The 19,808-nt window shown below is 41.4% G+C and overlaps 1 protein-coding gene across 15 annotated transcripts in view; it reads right to left on the bottom strand.

Moving 5' to 3' along the window:
* Positions 1 to 19,808, bottom strand: part of atp2b2 (ATPase plasma membrane Ca2+ transporting 2) — an 838,415-nt gene that overhangs the window by 723,855 nt on the left and 94,752 nt on the right. The window lies entirely within an intron of this gene.

Here is a 19,808-nt window from a genome sequence, read left to right as displayed (position 1 = left end):
ACAATAGGAAACAGTTATTCAGTAACAGATGGCTTCCATTTTAACAAACATAGGTAATTTAGAATTATTAATCCTTATGCCTTCAAGTAAGTAATTTGTGTCAATCTTACTTGGGTATGTGTAACTCAGAGAATGGTGTGGGAGAAAAACTTTAGATTTATTAAAATCACAACTTGGAGTACTCGCTAGGGATGACACAGCTTTAATCTTAAGATTCAGAGACATGACCTTGGATGAGTTCAATGAGCAGATGAATGGATTCCATCTCTTTAAATCCAGGAAAACAAGGTAACTTCAAAAGTAAATTTAGGGTGTGAAACCAATGTTGTTAACAATTAAATATTTTAAACATGGACATACTTAGCGATCACTGAAGTCTAAGCACCTCAACAGCCCATCACTCTAGCTCATGCAACTCACACCCAATAGGTATGGAAGCAGGCCATTCAACCCATTGAGTCCACACCAAACTTCCATGGAGCATCTCTCCCAGACCCACACCCCTACCCTATCACTCTGCATTTCCCATGACTAACCCAGCTAGTCTGTACATCACCGTACACTGTGGGCAATTTAGTATGGCCAATCCACCTAAACTGCACATTTTTGGACTGTGGGAGGTAACCCACGTAGTTTAGGGGAGAATGCGCAAACTCCACACAGTCACCTGAGGGTGGAATCAAACCCAGGTCCCTGGCACTGTGAGACAGCAGGGCTAGCCACTGTACCACTCCATCAGAAAGCACCAGAACATTCGAGATTGGGAAGGACATTTCCTCCAGGAGCAGGAACAGAGTTTCTGGAATAGGTTTTTTTGTTAAGTTAAAGGCGGTGCCAAGTGGCTTTCACAGAGTCAACTGCACCACTTAGTCTGGGGAAGAGTTATCTTGTAACAATCACCTACTTTCCAACTCATTCATTACGCAAGCAAGACGCTGGGCATATCACTCAGCAAATCAGGTGGCAGAGGCTCTGGGTGCTGCCAGAATTTACCAGTTCCTGAGGCTTTGCCAGCAGCTGCATGCCAAGGACTACCACGCTGGTTTCACACCTCTAAATTCTCAAAACATGGTGCAAAAGAAAACTAAGCTTGTTTCTGCTTTTTGGAGGAAGATCTTGAGGCACTGGCAGATGGGACAATGGAGAGAGTTCCATGCCATCAGACTCAGGCAGCCTGGGAAGAGCTAGCAGCACAAGCCTCCATCAAGAAAAGGTGCAAAAAGAAGGTCAGCAATCTCTTCTGTTTAACAAGGGTAAGTGGCAACATCTTTTCTCTGCTACTGCACACTCAGGGGGCCAGCACTCATTATAACTCTGCCATTGGATTAAAGAGGGTGATAGTCTACAGCACTACAGCATCACATGCATTACGCTCACTCAGGAACGCACACCTATCTCACCTTTTACAGCTACTAACCATTTTGGCCCTCAGATCTTTCTACTCACTCATGGAAGCACCTCACCACCCCTCCTCCTCCTCCTCCTCCTCATGCGTGATCACTAACTGCTCTTGCATCCATTTCCATCACACTCCAACCCTCCCTTTTCCATATTTCAGGAAATAAACTAGCCCACAATGTAGCCAAGAGGACCTAGACAGTTGTGGGGTGGTGGGTGGATTGCGGTTTTGGGATGGGGTGGCTGGGAAAGACTCACGCCATTCATTTGCTGCTGGAGACACAGCAAGGGACAATGAGCCCAATATGCTCCACTGTGCTGTACTCCTCTGATCACCAACAGAACTAACTCATTTCTCTTCTGCACAAGCTTTAACCTATCTGTTCTCAAAAAAAAATCACTCTCACATCCAGCACACTCCAAAAACTCCCTGCCTCTCCAAACTCCCGATCTCTGATCCTGAAGCCTACAGCAATACAAGCCTGTCTCAATGCAGGAGACTCTCAACAGGCCTAGGATTTTTTTAGGCTGAAGGGTATCGGAGACAAGTGCCAATTCTTCTAAACCAACAGGGTCGATCACCAAGCAGACTCTCTCCACCCTGCTGCAGACAGACATTGGGCTGCACCTAAATATGGGGAGATGAAAAGGAAGAGGCAGAGTCAAAATGACCTGCTTGAACCTCCCCACGCCCTACCTGAAGAGCTCCCAGTCTCCTTCCATTCATTGTGAGGTCCCATTTTTCTATATGCAATCAACTCCGATCACTGCAACCATTCTTTCAATGACCCATTGTAATAAAGCCCACCCCCCAGAATAATTCTACCACTTTCCCATCCCACTGTGGAATACTCCATGATAGCCCCCAACAATTAGAACTGAAACACTGATGTCTGACAATAACCGAGCCCTGGACTAACTTGACAGGATAGCCCTGAGTAATTCCCAAACTGTGGGACTCAAAACTGACTGTGACCCAATCCCCACTCTATAAGAACATGGATGCCCAGACCTGTGTAAGACTAACTGCCTGGCTCAAGAATGGCTTACCCTTTAGTCTGCAAATAGATCAGCAGCACCTTGGATGATGGTGGTGGTATCGCCTCAATGACAGGAAGCCACCCTAACCCCATTAAGCACATGTCCTGCTTTGAATTTCACACATAGCCAGTTTTCTTCATGCATGAGCAGTGCATTTGCTACATTAGCTGCTGCAGCTCCAAGGTTGAAGCAACACAGTCGGGCACAGGGACATGTTGACCCATCTCTGACTGATGCATTCATTATTCAATGCTCCCCACTGCTAAAAGCTGCCTGAAAAGGGTAAAACCCAGAGGATAGCTAGCTCCATGTCAGAGCTAAACATCCCGTGGAGATACAGGAAATAGCTGGTTTTCACTCAGTACAAGGTGAGCTGCCACAAGCGGGAAAGTCCTGGCTGTACCTCAATTCTAATACACATACATGAAGGCCTGGCATGAAGACTGTGTTGGGCCAAGACTAAGTTTCATGATGACGTTGTGTGGCTGGGGTTTTGTTGATGCCAATTTGCCTCAATGAAGGGGTCAGAAAGACTGTGGCCATTGACCTTGTGCAGAAGCAGCATTTCCAAGCTAAAAGAAGCAAGATGGTTGACACACTGCAGCAGGACAGTCACCAGGTACCTGTTCTGAGAAACCCATTGACTTTTTGAACTTTTGAGTTTCCAGATCATGCTGAGGCAAATTGAAGGTGAGGTGGCCTCTTAATGAGTTGCAAATGCATGAAAATGAGCTTCTGAACATGAAAAGATTCTGAACTTGCCACCTAAGGCCTGAGGACTTTGGACAAATTTTTCTCAACACCAGGTATGATTTCCCTGGATCTCATATTTGCAATACACCAGGAATGGGACGATTCCACCCAGGGACCACAGGTCTCCACAAATCACCAGGGGAAACATTTACTCATTTTAGTTTTTACTGTGACATCCTTCTCAATCAATCAATCTGGAGCAGGTTTGCTGTGCAATTAAAAGAATCTGGGCTGCAAAAGTACCATTGGTTCCCTCCCCATATGCTCATTTCTCCCAATTCTTCCCCCACTGACCATCTCATCATCTTTTCATAGCAAGATCCAAATAGAGATAGGAAATTTCCACTACCTGTTTCATTGCCCACACTAATTAAATCTACCAATTGATCCCACCTCTTCCTTTGTTCCTGGTAGCACCAAATCCCACCTGACACATTGCCAGGCATTTCATATATTTTTCATATCACCCGATACACACACTCCAACACGCATCAGCTACTTTTAAAATAATAATAGAACAGCACACTAATAGATGCCCAAAGTTACAAATGTGAAATTCAGGTTTTGGGCTCAGTGCGGGGTTCAGGGGCTTTGCCTGCAGAGTTCAATTCTTGCAGCTGAAAGGGGAGTCCTGAGCAATATTTGAATTGAATTATTAAGCTAGCAGTGAATGAGCACTGAAGATCATGTGGCAGTGCACCTTATGGTGGTAACTGTTAGCCAATGGTGGTGGTGGGGGGGGGGGGGTGGTGGAGGAGCAGGGTTGTGTGTGGGGCTGATCAGTGTTATTTTAACTCCTGCTCCTACAGGACTCACATTCAGGGCAGTGTAGTGGCCTTCCTGCAGTTTATTGCAATGCCATGCCGTGTAAATCCATCACGTAATAACTGACAAACTGGAGCATTCAAACATCAAAAGCAAGTCATGCAAGAAACCCAAGACTCTAATTCAGGTCTAATTATTCTTCCCTTTATAATGTCACTTCATTTCACTGGTACAACCTCCTTTGACAACTTCTTCTGGAGAGAAGCATATATACTTGCTGTTATTTCGGAGGGTCAGGTAGCTGGTTATCCCTGGCAAAAGTGGGTACTAAATTTATAGACATACAAGTTCAGAAAACAAGGCAATTTCACTTCCCTTGAATTCAGCTGTATTCCCATGTATGATTTTTAATTGATTATTTTTCCTTAATCAATTATTCATTGGGTGAGCAATGCCAGTGCTGGAAGATAAATATTTCTCTTTATTTCATGCCAACACTGAGCCTGACCAGACTAGACACAGCGCAATTCAGTTCAACAGTTAAACGCCAATATGTTCATGTCATTAAAAGTTCCACTTTGCACAGTAGCCGACCTTATGGCCTCTGTGAGGGAGGCTGTCTACTAAGTATCCATTAGTGCTCAATGAACACTCTATGCACTTGGACCCACTTTGAGGCAAGCAAAGTCCACTTCAATTAAAATGACAATTTTCTGGGCAAGGTCTGACCTTAGACCATGTTACTGAAAACGAGATAGGGGCAGAATTTCCCCATTGTTATTTAAAGTATGTTGTCAATTCATGGCACCCAATCTGCCAGTCCCAGAGGTAGGGAACATCACATGATCCCCCGAAAGCCTATTAACCTCATCTTTTCACCATCCTAGACCAGTATTTTCAGGTATGGATGGGTGTGAGTGGCTGAAACAATGCAATCCAGGTTTGTAGTCACCAGGGTGGCTCAGTGATTAGCACTACTGCCTCACAGCATCAGGGACCCAGGTACAATTCCACCCTTGGGTGACAGTGTATGAGGAGTTTGCATGTTCTCCCTGTGTCTGCATGAGTTTCCTCCCACAGTCCAAGGATATGCAGGTTAGGTGGATTGGCCAAGGGAGATGCATTAGTTACAGGAATCGGGTAAGGGGGATGGGTCTGGATAGGTTACTCTTGACGGAGGGGACTCAGTGTGGACTCGATAGGCTGATTGGCCTACTTCCACACTTGAGGTGTTCTTAGAGTGACTTTTCTCCTGCAATCTTCTATTCTTCAACTCATTACTTTTGCAGTTGAACTCTTAGGCATCTTCTCCTGGAAATCACTCAGCCAGAGAGGTGGAAGTAATAGCAATTGCTGGATGTTTCCAGCGTACACAGCTCCAGCACAATATTTAAATCCCAGCCGTACACCATTTCAGATTCTGCAAACCAGGTACGAAACCCCACATTGCGTTGCTCAAGCCTCCACATTTAGGATATGACCAGAGGAACCAAGAGCTCACTCCCTGTATCACAGATAGGGACCTGAAGGGGTTTGAGGATAGGGTGATGGAGAGAAGGGCAGTTATCTTCCCCACTGACTGCCACATGAGCCCACAACACCAGACACTGCGGCTGGGACACAGACTGCTGCCTAGGTCAGGCCTGTGCCCTGGCTGGGATGCCCAGTACAGCAGGAAGAAGGTCCATGATCTTTTGCAGTCCCATGACAGTAAGAGTTTGCCCACCTGTGATCACACACTCACAGGGCCAGCACTCACTCTGATCTGCCACTGCATACATGTCTCATGAAAGGTGCATGGACCATAATTCTCAATTTTGTGTCCATCATGTCCACTCAGCAATCTGCATCCATCTCAACCTTCCAAACTGTGAGTCCTTCCTGTGCTTCCTACTCACTCACGAAGGACACCTCCCTCACCAACACAAGCTGTGTTTTCATCTATTTCCATCATCCTCCCTTTGAATCTTCATAAGAAATGGTCCACAATCAGATTGAGGAATGCTAAGATTGGTAGATATCTCACTCCTCGCTGCCTAAGAGACACTGCTGGATTTGGCTAGAGCATAAATTGTTTGCATGAGGGTTGAAAGACTTAATAGCCAACCAACAAAGTAAGCTACGCTATGCTGTGCTGCTCTCTCACTATCATCAGTGCTAACCCATTCATAATCTGCATAAGCTTTGATCCCAGTTCGAATGATAATCCCCCTCTTCACTTCTGTAGCACCCAGCAAACCTCCACAAAGAAGCCAGCACTAGAGATCCTCAGTCCCACCTCTACCATTGAAAAAGAAGCTACTGAACCCTCAGAGAATGCACCACCAGGCTTTTATCTTCACCCTCCAAAAGTTCAGAGACTTACAGATATTACTGTATTCTAGATTAGATTTAGGAGCACAATCTGATGAGTGCATCACTAACATGTCTCTACAACTGGTTGAGGAAGAAACATCTCAGCTCTTTGGCACTCAGATGAATTCCAGGGACCAGGTACTTACTCAGCTTCAAGACAATCCCTTAGTGTCAGCCCGATACATCATCAAAATGTACATGTTGACAGAACAAGGGTAAAGCAAATGATAGAGGAGTCCACCAGCATTATCAATGTTGTGCTGGCTCCAGCATGAAGGTATCTGGCTGGTTCTGTGGACTGGTTTGTAAATACCATAGAGATCCCAGTCCAGCATACTCAACATCTGCCAGATACACTCACGGACCTGCATTCCATTGGTCCAACCATAAATGCGAGCATGAATGGCAAGGCAAGATGGGAATGAGTGACTCTAGAATGATGTGAGGAGACACAACACACAGGACCCCCAGGAAATACTTCTCATGGCACTCCGCTTTGGCCACTTTGATGCCACAGCATACAAATGTTCAAGCTAAGGAGGATATGCCTACATTTGGGCAGGAGATCAAAGAGTGCCTCTGCCCTCTAGGTCCAAAGGCTCCTTGGTACAACTACTCAAGTTCCTTGGTACAACTACTCAAGTTCCAAGGTAATAGGGCCAAACAGAGCAAGCTCTGTCCACCCCAGTTGTGGACATTAGGACAGCATCTATATGTAGAGGAACAGAGAGGAAGAAAACTTACTGAGGTCACACAGGCAGTGAGGATGAAACCTCGCTGTCAAGAATCTTTCCCTTTTGTAAACTGTCACACCTCACTGGGGTAGCATGATGGATATCAAGGCCCACCATTCCCAGAGTCATCCCTAAAGCTAAAGTTTTTAATCAAAGTACATAAAATTCCCTAATTTACCTGACCTTTTACACCAATGTTAGGACAAATACAGACCAAGTTTCTGTACTTAACAAGAATTACAGTTTATTAAAAATAAATCGTTCGAGTTTCAGGTAAAATGGCCATGAACTGGTCTCGTGTAACACTATTCATTAAAACTCTAACCCCATTTTAAAAATTCCCTGCATCCACAAACAGATATGTACAGACAGACAGAAAAAATTAATGTTATGGATGGAGGGAGAAACTGAGAAGGCAATTGAAGGATATTTGTTTGCTGAGATGACCCTTTAGACTCCTCAAACTCTTATCTCCAAGTACTTTCACGAGGCATAAGATGATTGCTAGGCAAAAGTGAGGACTGCAGATGCTGGAAACCAGAGTCTAGATTAGAGTGGTGCTGGAAAAGCACAACAGGTCAGGCAGCATCCGAGGAATAGGAAAATCGACATTTCGGGCAAAAGCCCTTCATCAGGAATGTTGATGATTGCTTTACAACTTATAAGATTTCTGACTTATTGGTCAAAAGGAATAGCTTACAGCTAACACGGAGGGAAATAAAATTTTATTTTTTGATTTTAGGTAGTTTGTACTGCAGAGAAAGATGCCACCACCCCTTCCAGAGGCTTCAGGTTATATTGTTTCCAGCCAATGCTGTTCAGCTACCTGGGAGCCAATCACATATTGTTGGCAGGCAGAAGACCTTTGTCACCAACAACTAGTCACAACTCCATGAACCAATCGGCTACTTGTTGCCAAGCTAAACTCACTTTAAGCAAACTTTCTTGTGTCAGTTCGTCTACAAATAAATCTTCCGACTGGTTGAACAAAGATTGTAAACAGCGTCAACAATAAATTTTAGTAACTTCCTTTTAAAAAGTATAGCAATCCTTTCTACCATCTTTGTTTTTTCTAAATAATCCTTTTTTTCCAGTTCAATCCACAAATGAAAAGTACAGAAGAAAAGAAAGATGTGATATTTACAAAATATAATGTTCATTTGCAGTCTTAATGTTATATTACATTACTTATAGTATGGAAACAGGCCCTTCGGCCCAACAAGTCCACACCGACCCACCAAAGCGCAACCCACCCGGACCCATTCCCCTACATTTACCCCCTAACCTAACACTACAGGCAATTTAGCATGGCCAATTCACCTAACCTGCACATTTTTGTGGGAGGAAACCGGAGCACCCGGAGGAAACCCACGCAAACACAGGGAGAATGTGTAAACTCAACACAGTCACCTGAGGCAGGAATTGAACCCAGGTCTCTGGCGCTGTGAGGCAGCAGTGCTAACCACTGTGCCACCGTGCCACTCACATGTCTACTCTAGTGTCGGACCAATCACACCCACATTACCAGTTAACCTCAGATCTACTGGCTCTAGCTTTATGCCAAGTCTTCACACAAATTAGAAAGACTGGATAGTAGATTCAGTACAATACAGAAATTCCATCCACTAAACTTTGCAAAGACCTCATGATGCATGCCAGTTACGGCCTGTTTAGTGACTCTGTGAAGTCTTGCGAAGGTTGCAAACCTTAATTAGAATAGAATACTTAATCCTTTCAGATATGGAGGGACTGGTTCAGGTTGTGGTAGCTACCAACAATGTATCTTTGCAAGTAGTGGAGATTTATTGCAGTATGTAAGTGACCCCTTTGCAGAGCGGTTTGGAATGAGATCACAAGCCTTTGGTAAAGCCTGCACCAAGACTGACTGCAGGCACTTTCAGGTCACACGGTACGAAAGGAAAATACTTTGAATCCTTAACTCCCTTTGGAAAATAAGCTGAATATCTTGTCTAAAAGATTGGGACCGAAGTAGTGGGAAGAGGATGAATCTGTTATCTCCCCCAGGTGTACGGTTCTGATTTTGAGAGGTTTCCCCTGCCCCCCACACTCTCTTTTATTACCAATAACTTACATTTGAGTAGCACCTTCAGAACAGCAAAATTATACCAACTCCACAATAGCATAAACAAATGCTGACACAGAAACAGAATAAGGTAGATCAAAGATCCTAAGCTCTGGAATTCCCTCCCTAAAAATCTCTTCACCTCTCCATCTGTCCTCCCAAGACACTGTTTAAAACCGATGTCTTTGATCAGACTTTTGATGACCGAACTTTTACTGTCCAAACCCACTCACCACTACCTTTAACTGCAAAACAATGTTAAAACCAAGGTGCCATTTAACCAGGAAGCAATATAAGACTGTAAGCCCAGGGGTGATTGGTGAACAAGGTTTGGGAGCAAGTAAGGACATTAGCAGTACAATTTTTGATGGCTTCAAGTTTATGGAAGATAGATATAATGTCAGGAGGTCAGCTGAATGTGCTGGAAGAGTCAAAAATTTTATAACCAAGACTTTGAAAACCAAGATTTAATCTGCAGCGGCAATCTCAGCATTGATAGATTGAAAATTATTTTCCTGGGTTTGAGGTACCTTTTACATTGCCAATGGGAACTTTCTCTTTTTTTCTACTTTTGATGATAATAAAAATTAACAGCACAAACTTTTTAAATGTACAGAAAATTTCACTTGCCATCATTGCCACATGCCTGCTCTAATGACTAGAAAATATACTTCCATTGGTAAAATGTAGATCTGCATAATTTCAGCTCCATTACCCCTGCACCAGTCTTGTACTGCAATGTGCCTTCCTAAATAAGGTAATGGTGATTTGACTAAGTTACACTGGATTCAGCTAATTAACAGAAATATTCTAAAGATACAAAAGTTGCCTACAAAAATCCTTTTTTATAACACCACTCAGGTAAAACTGCTAAGTTAAATAACACAAATCATTTTTAAAATGTATGCAGGTCAATTTGCTTATTAATTTAATGCAAACTGATGCCAAATCAATAACATTAATGCAAGTTTATAAATCCTGGAAATGCATCTCAGTTTTAGTAAAACTAAATCAATAGATACCACAATATTCAATCAGCAGTAAACACCACTTATTAATACACACATCATTTATTAGTAAGAATGTAAGTTATTCCCTAGAAAATGTGAAGTTACTTTCAAATTCCAAAATTCTGACAATGTGAAATGGATCTATGCTAAATGTAACATGATACATTGATGACAAATTATTGCTCTGCCCCTCTGGTAAAATGGTCTAGTTTAAATTTATGGAATCACTAAGTGGCTAAAAAGTCATAAATAAAGCTAGATGAAATGGTAACTCATTTTAATTTGTGAATTTTAATGGGTTCCAATCTTCCTTGCTTAATTGTCTTTGTTGTGATGTTTGTCCTTTTCATTTCATGAGCTTTCCTTCCTTTTTCCTTGGTATCAAGCTTATTTTTCCTTCAGTCAAGAAAATAAATCATTATTACTTCTGACTTGTATCACGAAACACTCGCTGCATAGTCAGCCCTTCAATCAACATTAGCGATTTCTTCACAGCTACTGCTGATGAATAGTTTATGCCAGGAGAATGTTCAGTGAGCTGGGACAGCATGGGCTGCAGCCAGAACACAGATCAGGAAACCAGCAGGAGAACCAAAATGGAAATCAAACAGTTAGTAAAATGATTAGGGCATGAAAACAAAGAATCTCAAGATGGAACTTTAAGAATGGAACTGGCAAAATCAGAACAGAATTGCAGCATTAGAGAGTGTACCTAAGTTAGAATGCAATGAGTTGAATCAGATTTAAAGGACTAACTGGAAATGTATTCCTCATTTGGTGTTACGTGCCAAATATTTATACTTATCAATGCCCTACAGTTGTCACCATTTGTCTGTGTAAGTTTTAAATGCATCAAATTGTTGTGAACATATAAAGTGAACATACAAACTAAAGAAATTCAACTTCAGGAATTCCATTCACCAGAGCATTCCTGACTGTATAAAATAAAAACTCTTTGTGTGTTTCAATTTGAACTTCAAATTCTGTACTTCCTTCTCTAAGTTCATAATAATCAGGGTGAAGAATAAATCATTCAAATAATGCATTGTTTGGAGTTATTTTGCTTACTCCAGTTTTTCACCCCAGTCTCTAGCACGTCCATTCACCACAAACGAATCAAGTTTAGTGCTTTCTATTTCTTTGTCTATGTTACTTTTAAAACTGTATACTAATTAGGATGGCAAGAAATAAACATGACATTGGTTGTCTCTGAACATCGATTATGTCACAGTACTTAGTCCGTTGAATCACTGAATCAAGCTGAGAAGCGCTGTTGTCGAAATAAGTTTATTTATATTCAAAATTGTTTAAGTTGATAGAAAACAAGTAATCTAATCTACTCAAAAAAAAACCATTGTGGGCAAATTACGATATGTTGTGATAAGTCATGAACCAAAGTGATTTTATGCTCTTCTGCCCAACTAACTATTTAGAATTAAAACGAGCAGAAAAATTGAGTGACAATGTATTCCTAGTCAAAATTATAATCTGGCTACTTAATACAAATTGTTGAATACAATTCTGTTAAGTTTTGTCATGACATTATTTCTTTCCCCATTTTTCCCAGATCTCTAGTTTACTTATCGCAAAGTTTACCCAAATACATTGACAAGTTGACTCAGGTTTTTCATAAATTTAATATCTTTGATTGGAAGAAAATCTTATGGCAAAGTTTGTTGACCGTTTCCAAAGCAGCAGTCTGTTAAGGACATTTGAATCAGCAATATCCTGACATTAAACTCAAACAATACACACGTAGATGGCAAAGTTCATGAAAATAGTCTAAGACCCTCAATGTTATGCGAGTAATCACAACCCTAAAATTAACAGTCCACGAACAATAAAATCAAACAGAATAAAAATTCAATAAAACCAGTGCCAACTTAAACCAAAAACAGACAAGGTTCAATTAAAATTGAGGATAATGTGTCTGTTATATTCAGAAAAAGTCATGAGGCAGGAATATATCAAAAATAACCTCAATGATGATGTTTGGGTGACAAAACGTACACATTCAGATTTTTAAAAGATGTGTTATTGCGAATATCAACAAAAGAAGCTATGCAGTATGAAGAGATCATGGAGAAATAATATCTTAGAAGTCTGCTTTGGTTTGATAGCATTTTTAGACGGCATTAGTGTTTCATAATTTATTTAGCAATATAAAGAAACTGCCCCTCTTTATGATCTAGCTGCCTTCATAGATTTGGATTACAATAAACTCTGTCACCTTTACATGTTTGAAAATATGCAAATAAAATTGTTAGCATTCCATAAAGTGATGTTACATTTACTTCTGATGCAGACTAAAAATAGATATATCTAATGCAATACTAAGTACAGACTCTGAATGGAATGAGAAATATAATATTTGATACAGTTTTTATTGTTTTGCAGAACTGATACCATTGTGCTTGTACTGTTACAATGCTTTTCAGGCTCCTGTATACACAATGCTGATTTCTTCCCTCCGTCTCCCAATGTTCTCCTGAAGGCTGTGACTCATACAAGGGTATGGTTCAGTGAGCTCCAGCGACCCTCTGGTATCTTGCACAAGTGGTCATCCTTCACCTGTCACTATAACTGACAAAATGCTCCTCTGCCGGGAGTGGGAGGGAGGGGGAATATCAATGTCAAATTCAATTCAATTACCATTTTTCAGACTTCCAACACGCACAGTAATTTGCTTCTGTTCCTATATGATAGCTGCACATGCATTTCCTCGCACAGGTCACTGGATAGTAATCAGGAGCTAGTGCCCAAACTGATTTGTAGCCCAGGGTACTTTCTGTAGCCCAGGGTACTTGAAGCCAAATATAACACAAATTGTCATTTTACAAAAACATCCCCTTTTCCAGAACTTTTTCCACTTTTATAAGTTTTCTTAAATAATCAAGGCAGGTGTTTGATTTTATGTTGTTCAAGCTGAAGTTTTCTTCAACTTTCAGCCTTCCCTTTTGCACCACTTACAACAGACCCCACCAGCAGGAATATATTACCCTCCCCACACCTATCTGCGTTTCACAGAGATCATTCCCTCCACGACTCCCTTGTTAGGTCCACGCCCCACACCAACCCACCCTCCACTCCTGGCACCTTCCCCTGCCACCTCAAGAAGTGCAAAACCTGCACCCACACTTCCCCCTCACCTCTGTCCAAGGCCCCAAAGGATCCTTCCACATCCAACAGAGATTTACCTCTACTTCCACACACATTATCTATCGTGTCCGTTGCTCTCAAATGTGGTCTCCCCTACATTAGGGAGACAGGATGCCAACTTGCAGAACGTTTCAGAGAACATCACTGGGACACCCACACTAAACAACCCCACTGCCCTGCGGCCAAACACTTTAACTCCCCTTCCCACTCCGCCAAAAACATGCAAGGCCTAGGCCTCCTCCACTGCCAAACTCTAGCCACCTGACACTGGAGGAAAAATGCCTCATCTTCCGCCTTTGGACCCTCCAACCACATGGGATCAATGTGGATTTCACCAGTTTCCTCATTTCCCCTCCCCCAACTTGACCCCATATTCAACCTTCCAACTCCGCACCTCCCTTTTGTACTGTCCTACTTGTCCATCTTCCTTCCCACCTATCTGCTCTACCCTCCTCTCTGACCTATCACCTTCCACACCTTCATCTACCAATTACATTCCCATCGACCTTCCCCCCAGCCCCACCCCTCTCTCATTTATCTCTCAGCCCCCTACAGCCACCCCCTCATCCTGAAGAAGAGCTTATGCTTGAAACATCAACTCTCTTGCTCCTCGGATGCTGCCTGACCAGCTGTGTTTTTCCAGCACTACAATCTTAGACTACAATTATTAACACACAAGCAGACACTGCAACAGCACAAATATTACAGCTCCTATTCCAACTTGAATTCACATATTTAATTGCCAGAACTGTCAGTCACCTCAGCCTGCCTGAGCTCAACAGGAACACGTTCCGAAATCTTCTGGGCAAAGAACTTGTGAAGTGATTCATAACAGAAAGGACATTTTCACTCAGAGGACAAAAAAGTGTCAATCATTGGTTGCCCCATGACTGTAATGGCTACTTCTCAGAAGACACCATTGGTTTCAATGAGCTGAATTTGTGTCATATTGATCAGTGGTTCTATGCAATTATTTAGATCTTATTTGCAAACCAAAACTCAAACCAAAAACTCTTTATACTGGTTTATAGCAAATCAGTAGTAATGGTTCATACTAACTGGAGGGTAAAGTTGACGCTCTTAGTTGGGACATAGTTTGTGGCTTCTGTCATTGAAAAGGTGCAGACAACTAAAAATCTGGGAGAGAACTGCAGAAAAAGACAATTACAAACACATTTCACAAATACATTTCCAAGCATTCTACAATTACAAAAAAAATAAACTGAAGGTTCATTCAAATTTGATATATCACGTTAGACAGGAAAGTATGAAGCAGTTCCGATCCCATAGTTCAAGTTTAGGGAGTCAATATCACCTGTCATTGGTGTCATTAATGTTTTGCAAAGAAAAAGTGTGTTAATAATCTCAAAACTATTTTGGGTAACTTTTGTTATTCTAAGAGAACAAAATGGAAAAGTTCTCAATTTTATTTGTCATTAATGAAGGAATTATGAGATCACATGATTGGGACACATGAACAATTTTGTGCAAACGACTGTGGGAGTGGAATCCAAAAGAACGTCAATTATATATGTCTGCAACGATTCTTAACATTTTGCAATTCACAAGCAGCCTGCTTAGAAGCAACGTCATTTAACAAGATGTGGAGGTTAGACAGCTTATACAAACAACTTGACCCAAAATTAGAAAACACAATCAGAGAGGCTACTTATCTTAACAAAGTGCATTAATCTATTACATCAACCAATCATAACATTTTCTTTAATGGCATTTCTTGCTCGGCACTCATTAAACAAAGCGTTACCAAATATTTGCTTTAAATGTATTTGCATTTAAGTCCTCAGAATACAATTTATTTTGCTTTCGTTTGGAATTATTAGGAGTTCATTTAATTCATCTGCTCACTGATGCTCAGTTTGGGTCCTACCAGAGTCAGAGTCACTCACTCCCTGACCTCATTACACCCTTAGTCCAAACTGGCAAAAGAGCAGAATGTCAGAGGTGGGGTAAGAGTGACTTCCCTTGACATCAAGAAATCATATGACAAAGAATGGAATCAAAAAGCCCTAGCAAAGATGAAGTCAATGGGAATTAGGTGGAAAATCCACTGCCAGATGGACTTATATCTAGTACAAAGAGATAATTTTGCAGTTGTCAGGAAATCTGTCATCTCAGTCCAAGGACAGCATTGCAAGAGTTCTGCAGGATAGCGACCTAAGCCCGCCCATCTTCAGCTTCTTCACCAATATCCTTTCCTCCACAATAAGGTTAGAAATGGAGACGTTGACCAATGATTGCATAATGCCCAGCACCATTCATGACTCCTCAGATACTGAAGCAGTCCTGGTCAGATAACATCTAACAATGAATCTGCCATCATCAACTGCCTGGGGTTACTATCTGTTATGTTTGAAATGAACTGCTATGTATCTAATTTCTCCAATAGTATAGAGAGAGTTCTAAATTCAGTAGGTAATTTATCTGAATTAAACATCTTAGAACTTCATGGAACTTTCAATGTTGTCAAAGCTGGGAGCAGAATGTCTAATCTCAATCTTGAATTTTCAGTCAGGGTCACCAGGTTTGATGTCAGTGCAAATCAATGAAGCATTGGACCTGAATCTGCAAATCAGACACAACACCACTGACCAAAAACTGAACTAGACCAGCCAAACAAGGCCAGTGGCTACAAAAGCAAGTCAGAGGTTTGGAAGATTGCAGTGAGTAACTCACATGATGACTCTCTGAAGCCTGTCCATCATTTACAAAGCACAAGTCAGGAATGTGATGGAATAATCCCCACTTGCCTGGATAAGTCCAGCTCCAACAACATTCAAGAAGCTTGACACCATCTAGGTCAAACCAGTCCACCCGATTGGCACCTCACCTACCACCATAAACATTCACTCCCGCCACTAGTGACACACAGTGGTACCATTTTGTGATGTCTGTACCACACTGTAATAGTGTGTAGAAGGTGCACTTTAGAAACACATGAAGCCCCCTTCAGTAGCACCTTCCAAACTCATGGTCTTGATCATCTGACAGGATATGGGCAGCGAATTCAAGGGACCACCACCACCTGCAGTTCTGTGACAGTTTTATTTTTGTTTCCTAATTATTGCATTTTTAAATATTATTCAGGTTTTATTTTACAGTTATAATTACAATATTTAGCATTTGCCACCTACAGATGAAGCCTAAGACTTCATTATACATATAGTGCAAGTTTGTGCATATTTTCTTTACTATAAATTTCCTAATTATCCTGTATTTGCTCCGGAAAAAGCCAACCATTAGTGTACAGTTGTGTTGGCCTCTTCATCTAGACTTCTCCACAAAATAATGTACCATTTGCACACTTTATTATATCACTTTTATTTCATTTCTCCCTACCTTCCTTCCAAAACCTACAGCACCAAGTGGAAAACAGGACAGTTAACATGAGGATCTGGGTGACAGAAACACAGAATAGTGCTGTCCCAAACTTGGACCAAATAAGAAAATTTTGCAGATCAAAAGCATAGGGTGGATATCAATATAAGTGGTTGAGGTGACAATAGACAAGGAGATAAACAACAAAAAAAATTCTGACAAAAAAAACACAGCCTGCAAAAAGGGCCCAGAAATAAACAGAGGATTACAACGTGTTAAAGGAAGCAGCCAAAAGTCTAGCCAGCTATAATTATATAATTGAAATTTGATGAGCATAACTCATTGCCAACCATTTAAAACTGATGATGCTTCACAATTATACACCAACAAATGGTGCATAGCAGGACAGTAAAGGATTTTTTTTAGCCAAGTGCAAGTCACATGGAGTCCGGTGGAGTGGTTCTTGCTGTGAGGTCAATCAAATTTTCACACCGTTATCTTACCAAACACACCACATTAGTATTTGAGCCCTTACAGTGAACATTTCCAGTTTCCACCACATGCCATTCCCAGAGTTATTCACCGGAGATCTCAAAATTGGCCAAAATCCCTGGGGCCAGCACTATATTTAAAAGGTCATTGTGCATCCAGACAAGCTCTGTCAGTCCAGAGCTGCCCCTGCACAGTTCTTGACATTTGACGTGGACAAGGTGGATGGGGGAAATCAGTACCCAGCTTTGGGGCACGGACCTAGAAGTTCTTTTGTATGGAGGTGGTCCACAGGTGGGACATCCTTCTCCCCCAGGATCAGCTGTTGAGGCGATGACCTGGTTTAAGGTTGCCACCTGGGTTAGTGGTCTCAGCCTTCTAGTGGAATACTCACAAAATGTAGGAAAAAGGTGAATGACCTTTTCCATTCTATCAGAGTAAGTGCCACCATCTCCTTTCTAGTACCTAATACTCATTGGCTACTACTGTACCCAGCTCCCACCAAAGCTCATGCTCTACCAACTGTTGCTGGTTGCAACATTTTCCTTCACTCACTTTACTGTCCTGCTATGCACCATTTGTTGGTGTATAATTGTGAAGCATCATCAGTTTTGAGACAGAACTGCGGCTCAGTGGTCAGCACTGCTGCCTCATAGCGCAGGGATCCGGGTTCGATTCTGGCCTCAGGTGATTGTCTGTGTGGAGTTTGCATATTCTCCTTGTATTTGCATGGGTTTCCTCTAGGTGCTCCAGTTTCCTCCCACAATCCAAAGATGTACAAGTTAGGTAAATTGGCCAAGCTAAATTGCACATAGTGCTCAGGAATGAGTAGGTTAGGTGCATCAGTCAGGGGTAAATGTAGGGTAGCGGAATGGGTCTGGCTCGGTTACTCTTCGGAAAGGTGTTGTGGACTTGTTGGGTCAAAGGACCTGTTTCCACACTGTAGGGATTCTATGAAGAAAGTTCCCGAGAACAAATTTCTTAAAATGTTTTTTAAAAGGATATTTCCAACATTCCAAATATTACAAGCTGGAGGAAGTGCCTCCCAGCTGAACACCAAGCTATCATAACCTATAGATACTCAGAATGCAAATTAAAGATAGATTACAGAGGATCATGTAACGTGTTATAGTGGAATGGGAGTACAAAACATTTCACAGTAATTAACTTTAATGCAACTGTTATTGCTGGCATCATTTAGGCAATTTCTTCATGTGTAAGAGCCAGTACAGATTACAAAAATAAAATACTTTTGTGGACAACAGCAGCAGTAATAGGAACCTGAGCAGTGCCTCAAATGTAGCAAAATATCCCCAAGCACTTGTGAAAAAGGGGTGGAGAAACATACACCAACTAGGTGTTAGCACATCTACCAACTTGTTCAAATTTATTGCTTAAGATGCAACTTTTAAATATAATTAGCTCTCACAGAATCTCGAGTCTCAATACTCAGGATCCTTTTTTTTAAATCCATGAAGCATTCAGCCCCCACCTGTCTAGCCTCGAGAAATAAATGAGAATAGGCTGCTAGGCATCTTCCTTCTTGTTGTACCATCCCATCATCTCCAAACTCAAAAGAGATCGAAAACATTCAGAGCTGTTCAAGATTAAATACATCAGCAATGAAGTGTAGATATTAACTTTCAATCCACGTTGACCTGATTTGAAGAAAATGCAACTCTTTATTAAACAATTGAATTGCTTGAATTGAGATTTTGATTCTTCATTTATGAGATGTTGAGGTTAAGGTTGAGACTATTCTATGAGTTAACGGAAGTGGGCAAGGCATGATATGAGATTATTTCTGAGGAGCGTTTCCCAAGCTGAGGTGTATTAGTAGTAGGATTTGGAAACAGGAATCCTGAACACTACTTTGATAGTTAAAAGAATCTACTATTAATGAAAGGAGGGAACACACACAGTTGGAATCTGATGTGCAGGAGGTAGAAGCAGAAATGTAGAGTTGGAGGAGCTCACAGATTGTATGCAACATACCCCATTATATTGTGTAAATGAGAATGGAGTATTTTTGAACTTTAGCAGTGTTAGCAAAGACTACAAATGTCTTGCACTTTGTGGTCCATTCCTAGTCAATTCCCACCAAAAACAAGAGTTGCTTCGTAAAGGAGGGAGCTTACATTGTGAAAGGGGATGACAGAATAGTCACAAAGGATCAAATTGGCTTTTCTCATACCTACACTGCCAACTACATTAGAACAAGAATAAGGATATCGCCCAGCAGTAACAGAATTGGTGTTGGACTTGACCCAGAAAATCGGGACTGGAATTCTATGAGCAAATCAGACGTGCTAAGTAGTGCTGTTATCATGAGGGCTTCATTAATTAAGAGGATTAAAGTAGAGGAGCCAAGTGCTGAAGGAGGTGAGTCAGTTATTTGCTGACTCTCTTTCAATTGATTCTTTACACAACAATGTTGGAAAGCATACCACAGAGAACCATTTATTAGATTTATCACTTAGGAGAAAACATGAATTAGATCTTTTATGTTGCTTAGTCCCTGCCATTTTCAGGTAAGGAGGTGACTGATTTTCGTGCCTAGTTGTTGCTGTATCCTCGAATCCTTGTGATTCCTCTGGACGTTTGCACCATAAGGCCGGGCTGGATAACATGCCCATTCAAAGGAAGGATTTCCAAATAAAGTGATTATACCATGGCTTACAATTA

Source organism: Chiloscyllium plagiosum, unplaced genomic scaffold, assembly GCF_037043375.1.
Source record: "Chiloscyllium plagiosum isolate Xiang-an unplaced genomic scaffold, Cpla_swu_hap1 HiC_scaffold_14, whole genome shotgun sequence".
Classification (NCBI taxonomy): Eukaryota; Metazoa; Chordata; class Chondrichthyes; order Orectolobiformes; family Hemiscylliidae; genus Chiloscyllium; species Chiloscyllium plagiosum.
This window is presented reverse-complemented; position numbering and strand designations above follow the sequence as displayed.